This window comes from Numida meleagris, chromosome 4 (assembly GCF_002078875.1).
Source record: "Numida meleagris isolate 19003 breed g44 Domestic line chromosome 4, NumMel1.0, whole genome shotgun sequence".
Taxonomy (NCBI): Eukaryota; Metazoa; Chordata; class Aves; order Galliformes; family Numididae; genus Numida; species Numida meleagris.
Genome location: NC_034412.1, coordinates 97,036,204 through 97,044,318, shown reverse-complemented (window position 1 = coordinate 97,044,318; position 8,115 = coordinate 97,036,204).

The window sequence follows — 8,115 nt, the reverse complement described above, 5'->3', positions numbered from 1 at the left end:
TCCCCGACATTCCCCTCCAGAGGTTTCCTGCACAACACAACACAACACAACACAACACAACTCAACACAACTCAACACAACACAGCAATGCAAAGAAATAATTCAGCATTTAGTGTCAATGGGAGAGAACAATATTGTTACTGGGAGCTGGGAATGAGCAGCGAGTGATGAGAATCTACTGACATTATTCTGCTGATGGTGAGATGTTTGTTTTCCATTGGAATATAATCTGGTTTCACCTGTTTTGGAAGTAACAGGTTCTGCCCAGTTTTCCCTCCCTCTCCATCTCCCTTTGCTGGATTTCATAATGAGTGAATGCCACATTAACTATTCAAATGGTTGTGCTGCAATGGAAGGGCAATAGAAATGTGTCAGTAAAGAATAAGGCTCTTTTTCCATGATTTCAGTTGTTTCTCTTCAGTGAAAATGAGCAGCAGGGAGCCAGATCCTACTTAGCAGCTCTGTGTAACGCAGCTCCCATTTGTTTTGCTCAGTCCTAATGCCTTGGCTGCATCTCTCTCCCCTACCCTTATGTCTCTCATTACCAATCTGAGCCTTTGGTTTCTCAAGGAGATATTTTGTCCCCAGTTCCGAAAGGGACATCAGGCACAGGTAAAGCAGCCCTGTAGGATCTGAACCACCCAGGGACCAGAGAAGAGGTAGTGAGGTCTGCAAGTCATCAAAGTGTATCAGAAAGCAGCTGGGTGAAAAGCCAGCTGGCAACCCTTTTAGCAGTCCTGTAGCTAAAGCACGATGGTTTTTAAGGGTCTCATATCCGTGCTTTTCACCAGTTAACTTCTCTTTCTCCTTTTTCCACATGGGCACATTTGTCTATATCTACCACCACACACACCTATCTGGAAAAGCTGTTGTATTCCCGACATCCATGCCAATCGGAATTATCCTTTGATCCTGGGTTACCGTAATAGACAGATATTAACTTTCCTTTGGTTTGTCTGCCTGGCTTTCTTTAAATAGTGGCAAGAAGAGCTTCCTCCTCTCATCACTCAAATATCAGACAGTACACAGAAATTTTAGATTTTTCTTCCTGATACTCCCATCCACATCCTCACACCGCACTAAACACTCTTCTGTGAAGCATTTTTAAGTCAATATGCTGACACTTAGAAAAGGAGAAAGTAATATATATACACATTAAAAAAAAAAAAAAGAAAAAAAGAAAGAGGAGAAGCCCTGAACCCTTTTCTTAAATAGGAAGAAAAGTCACAATTTTTGAAGCCCCATGTCATCTGCATGATGAGGCACTGTGTACATAAGAGGGAGAAGGGGGAACACTGTTCTAAGGTGACTGACACAGCTGCTTAGCTCCAGACAAATTTCTGCCAAGCTCCACTTCCCTTATTCCGCTGCATGGATGGCAAGGGAGTGCATGGGTAATGATGTAGGTCTGTAGTCTTGTACTTCCAGGTGCAGATGGAAAGGCATGGTGTGCATCAGTCTGCAATTTGAGCACAATGGCACTGATAAACCTTTTTTTTGTTTAAAATTGAGTAAAATTGAGTTTTCTGTGATAATCAGCTATATAAGCATCAGATTGACCAGAAGAGAAATGAATGGTAGGACTAGGTGATCTTGTAGGTCTTTTCCAACCTAGCTCATTCTATGATTCTATGATTCTATGAATAAACATGATTGCTGTCTGAATTACCATCCAAATGTCCTATAGGAGCATCAGTTGGAGCCACAGCCAAACCTGAGTGCTAAAAGCATCTATTTGGAACACTTTTTTTGGTTGTACACACACCCAAACTGACAATGGCCAGTACTAAACATCAGAACACTGGAGCAATCTCCCTGTACCATCAAGCATGAGATGTGCTTATGGCACAGGCTACCCACCCCAAGCACATGGTTTGAATACAACCTCTGAGAGCTTGTCTGGGACACTCATCCTTTTAAATGCTGAACACCACAGCAATAACAACTCAGCTGAGCACTGAGAACAAGTGAGCAGAACGTTACCATCCCAAAAATCATGTATCTGTAAATGAGCAGGGCAGATTCCTACCACCTCTGTCCAGAACTAGAGACTGAATCCTTGTTTTCTTCTAACTGAAGTCCTTGCATGAGTGCTGCTATTTACATGCAGGGTTATTCTCAGGGCAGCAATCAAATGCAGAGCAGAATGGCGAGCAGATTGTTCTGTTTACAAATAATAATTAGGTTTCAAGGACTGTCCAAAGATAACCCAAGTCTAAGTTACATTCTTGGCACGAGGTGCAACCAAGACGGGGGTGGCAGATTTCAATCAGACATGGAGCATCAAGCACAAATAGTCTGAGTGTGAACTACCTGTTCTGGAAAAAAATGGGATAGATGGAAACAATGTGTGACCAGTCAGATACTGTGACTTCAGGAATGCAACACTCAGCAAGTACACGCAATTCTGCTTAAGCTATTTCTGTTAATTTGTGTCCTTCTATTCTCTCAGTTCCTTTGGGCTGAAAAATAGAAGCCACTAGATGTTGTTGGGGAAGCCTGGAGGGACCAGAGCTGAAATGATTCTGAAAGGAGCATAGGAAAGGAATGGAGCTGACAATATCTGCATTGGACTGAAAAAGTAAACCTTAGAGATGTCAGCATCTCTCTGCGATCCTTTCCAATGCATACAGCTGTCTTGCAGTTTAGCTGGGTGAACATCTTTGGCAACATCTTAGTGCCTTGGGGATATTTGTGCAGTCCAAACCTTCAGAGAAGGTGTTGGCTTGCAAAGTAGAGATAGGAGACTTTGACCTTGAAGGGACTTGAAAGATGAGAGAAATATCAGCCCTACGGTCAGCCAAGATTTCCTGAGAGCCACAATTAAATTCTTATTCTGCTACCAAAATAGATAGGTTGATTTCAGAAAGCCTGAGCATACAACTCATTGTATTCAAGGATGAATGCTGTGCTCCCCTCTTGCTGCAGTCAGGACTTATTCCAAAATCTCGACCTCAACATTTCTTCCTCTCCTACTCCCATTGATAATGCTTTCCTGAATTTGGGTCTGGGTAATCCAGACTATCGTTAATTAACTGTTATGGGAGGAGTCACTAGATGGCAATGTTACTCATGCTCACCAAGGCAAGGTATTTTGGCCAGCTGATGAAAGATTTTTCATTTTATTTTGTTTCATGGTGAAGAAAGATTGTTTTGCTCAAGTTGGTTGTGAGGCAGCCTTTAGAGAGAAGCTATATCTGGAAGCGCAGAATTTGTTCCTCATTTTAGTCTTTGCAAGTGAAATCTTGGGAAAAATCCTAAGTTTGGTGTGCAGGTTGCCATTTTCAGAGCAGAAAGCTGATCAAGATCACCACTTTTTCAAGACCAGGGCTCAAGAATTAGAATCGAACGAAACCAAAGTACCCCAGAACTCCTTCTCATAAATTTTTTCTCTATTGAGAAGACTAAGCCTCAGTTTTCTCTACCTGTTATGCTGCATCTATCATGGAAAACTAGGCAAACCCAGGGTAAAAGAATTGGATAGCTGGGCCTTTCACATTACCCAAGCCATTACTCCATTCACCTTCAAGCCAAAGGTAACCACCTTGTTCATAGACTATTCCTGGGCATGTTTTGGAAGCTTGCACAGACCAAGGGCCATGCCCGTTAGGCAACATAGAGTCAGCCACCCTGCCTTAGAAAGTGAGAGAATACAATCACACAGATATGACCATTCTGCAACAGTGGATCCAGGCCAGGGAATGAATGGTCCCAGATACATTTAATTTGTCAGCATCAATGTAGCCTAAGTGTCTGAAATCTGAGGGATGTGTCAGTGGCCATGGTGGGGATGGGTTGATGGTTGGACTCAGTGATCTTAGAGGTCATTTCCAACCTTAGCTGAGCCTATGATTCTATGAAACGGAACAAAGAAAAAGGAAGCAAGCTTTTTTCTGGATACGTGGCATGCTTTGAGAATATAAAGCAAGAAATGTTACTGCACAATTCATGCTGAGACTCTGAACGCCTATCTCCTTTGGATATGTGTTTTAAATTAGGAAGCTTATCCAAGGTGGTTTGAAGAGAGGCTGCGCTGCTGTCCCAGTTGCTGTCATCAGATGATGTCTGATGTATCCCAGGAGCAGTTTGGTGGCAGGCTTGTATTCCTGACAGAAGAAATTATTCCGTAATGAAATTAGATGAGGAATTTAGCTTTACATGGAGACCCTGAGTATCTGTGTCTCTATACAATGTAAATCTAAACTTGTGCTAATTTCTCCAAGTCCCGCTCTCATGAGGGGGGAAAGGGCCTCCCTCGTCCTGTTTACATTTTCCTAATTACCTCATTTGTTCTATGTTTACTAAGGGATTGGGTTCTTAGGAGACATCACAATACTACCAGGATGGCCCTTGATTGGAGAGGCCCTGAGCAGACCTAAGGAGAGGATCGGATGGCAGAGATGGGGATATGCTAATTATCCTCAAGAATTTGAGAGCTTTAAACACCAGCAAAGGAGGATGGTCTGAGGGCATGGAAAGAGAGGCACGATGTCAAGAGAAGAAAATACAGGCCAAAGATTCGATGATCCTTTTGGGACCCTTCCCTTTTAACTTGGGATATTCTATGACTCTATGAGTAAAAACTAGGAAGCATTTCCTACCTGTGCAATCACATAACCCAAGGAACAGCTTCAGAGAGCACATCCCAGGAGCCCTTTCCCTTTGGATTAGGGTTCCTCACACAGTGCAGGGTGTGTTCGAGCCTCCTGATCTATCACAGGCAAGAAACATAGTGCAGCTCAGGGCACAGGCAATAACCTGAGTCTAGGAAGAGCAAAGCTTGCTGAGGGCATGCAGTACTGTCAATTTGTGGCTATCTGCTTCCAAGGCTTATCTGCTTTAACATGATCACACTGGTTCTCTGAGCACCTTGTGCTGTAGCATTCATTCCTGCCAGCTTGATCCCATCTTTGGATGACACGCTTTGCTCCAGGAACAGCTTCTTTGTGATTCTCTGACCACTTTCTCTCCCTGAACATCATGGTTAAGATTGAAAAAGATCACTAAGATCATGAAGTCCAACCACTAACCCATCAAGTTGCTTCATCTGTTTCATCTTGCATGACAAGGGTGAGATTCACTGGCCAAACTCTAAAATATCCAATTAACTGCTAGTTGCAAAAGGAAATCCGGTCCAGCCATTTGACCACTGGTTTGGGACATGGATACATTGGATTTAAGCCACAGGCTTGCTGCAAGGTTGTTGAGCAACTCTGGCTAAGTGACAAGATTTGCCAACAGAAGTGAGGTCTCACAGTGCCCAGCAGTGGTTCTAGCAGTTCAGTGGTGATTGGCTCTGAGAATGAAGCTCCTGCTTTGGGTTGGGCCTTGTGGATTTCAGGAGGGGAAGAAGACTCATCCCTGGACCATGTGCTACAGACAGTGCTCCCACCACAGAGACCCAGGTCTGGGCCTTTGCTGGAACCTAGTAACCTTGACTCATAACTTGTGGTTTCTCTGGAGGGAGAGGGTCAGCTCAGTTCAGAGTGTCCAAAATAACGATGAGGTTATGTTGCACCCCACCAAATGATATTTTTGTAGTGATATGGGTATTAAACATCCTGAAACAAGGTATAAACTTACAGAACTTGCTGACAAGCAGGAGGCAGGCTGGGGCAGTCCAGATGGATAGTGTTGGAGGATTGCCCTGGGACAATAAGTAAACTCAATGCAATATGCATCTGCACTGTCTGGTGTGGACTCGTGAGTGAATTACCCTGTTGACTGTAACTAAATTTCTCTTTTTAGTGAAACAGCTACAAGGAAGCCTGGGAATCATCAAGTGCGCCTGAAGCTTGGGCAATCATTGGAGCAAAACAGGAATTAAACAGAAATTGTAAACTTATATACTCTTTGTAATGGAAGAAGAATCATCACATCCATTTTGCATTATAGTCTTGATCTCATTATACACAATAAATAGAAGATGTGGATTCAAGTCTTTTCTTGACCTTGAAGGAAATCAAATCCACAGCTCTGTTATTTTAGAACTTCTTCTGCCAGTGCCTGGGAGAGATGAGCCACTTAGTGTCCAGTTGTGAGGGTAGGTGTTATAAACTCTGTTGGTGGGAGACATTCTCTCTATTAGCTATACAAGAAGTTTAGGTGCCTAACCCAGGACCGTGAATCCTTCCAGAAACCCAGCCCTTCCTTGCTTTCCTTCTTGTTTTCCAGGTCTTACACAGCTGGCTAGGCTGACTGACCAACTTGACAAAGGAAATCAAGTCAGAAGTATTGCTCTGTTCTATCCACAAAGTTCCACTGTGGAATATACCAGGACTCCTGGTCCTGCAGTCTTCACATATCTTAAAGTTACCTGCATCATAAGGGAACTGAGGTTTATTTCACAAAGATCCTGGAATGAGGGGTGATGATTTCAATTCATTGTTTTTAGCTGAATTCAGCTGTATCACTTTGGTTTCAGAATGCAGTCCTACAAAGTGCTCCCAGCCACGTCTGGAGCATGACTAGCTTTAAGCCTGTTGAAATCAATAGGAGAGGTCTTCAACGAATCAGGACCAGAGTCCTCAGCAAAGCAACCTTGCATATACAAGAACAAGAAGCATCCTTGCAATACTTACCATCAGGTACTACCAGCTGGGAGTGACCACAGCAACTAGTTCCCTAGAGATTTTATCTCGTTTGCACTCCCAGTGCTTAAAGAATTCATAGGCAAATTACACCAGTTTTACTGAGATATCAGTTTATTTCAGCTTGAGGCTGTCTGTGCAAACCAAAGTGATCAGTTCTTCCGTCAAACCAAATCATCTCCTATATTCACTGTTATTACCGAATCACTTTCAATCTTATAAAATTTAAAATTCAAAAGTCAAAACTACGGTTAAGGTCAAGCATCTGCCTTGGGGATTTAAGACCTACATCTGCTAGCTCTCAGAGTAGAAAGATTAGTAACCACTTTCTTTGTGCACGTTATGTCTATGCACGCAGGCACACCATGCCTTAATGACACAACAAAACTATCTCTTTTTCAGGAAGAGAGGTGTTGTTTTCATATCCCCCTGGCTTTCTGTCAACTCAGGTCTCTACTCTAAACAAAAAGTGCACTGTTCGCTTGTAGCATTGCTGAGAATTCCTCACAATGCAAGCAGAGTGGGACAGACCCAGGTACAAGGAAGAAAACCCAAGGACAACAGTCTATAGGGCTGGGGGAGCCATTCATCCCAGAGATGGTGATTTTGAAGTCTGTAGTCTTCATGCTCACTGCCATTGCAGTCACCACCTCGTAAACTTAGCAGGTTCCAGGAATTCGTTTATTTGCTCCCTCTGGAAGACTCGCTCCAGTCGTTAAAAAACATCTTCCACTTTCCAACCTAAATTTATTCATGACCAGTTTATCCCCATCTGTTCCAATGCCAATGATGTCTTTAGGTTTAAATAGCTTTTTTCCCTCTCTACTGTTTAACTCCCATTCTATTTATGGAGTATGATCTTAACTGCTCCAATCTTGCATTTTGCTGAGCTAAACATGTCAAATGCTTTGAGTCTCCTAAACAGGGCACGCCCTTCCTCTGATGGTCCTTGTTGCCCTTTGCACCTGTTCCAGGTTGAATTCATCTTCCTTAAACGCAGCAAACTAAAATCAAACCCTAGTGGCTTTGTATGATGCCACTAACAGGATCACCAGGCTAGAGAGGCCCCTTGTGCAGCGCACTCCTTTTAAAAAGTCATCTTGCTCCATCTCAAACTAATTGTAGCCATAGAATCATAGAGGTTGGAAAAGACCTTGAAGGTCACCAAGTCCAACCATCAATCTATCCCCACCATGCCCACTAAACCATGTCCCTAAGCACCACATCCCCATATTTCTTTTAAATCTGCAGTCTTTTCCATCCTACCTCTACTGGAAAACTGCTGCCCAGTCTTCACCATAATCTTACACGTGCATACACTTTACAATCGTGTTTTTTCTCGTGCCAAAATAGCCCACATGTTTTCCTAAAGCTACGGGACAAGTAGTACCCACCATCTTTGTCTTTCCCATCTAAAGGAGGAAACCCTTTTCCCTTCATTTCTGGAACATATTATTTTAGTGTTAGCTCCTCTTCCACTTTTAATTATGGAAGGCCACACTGCACAAGTTACTCTCATTCTTCA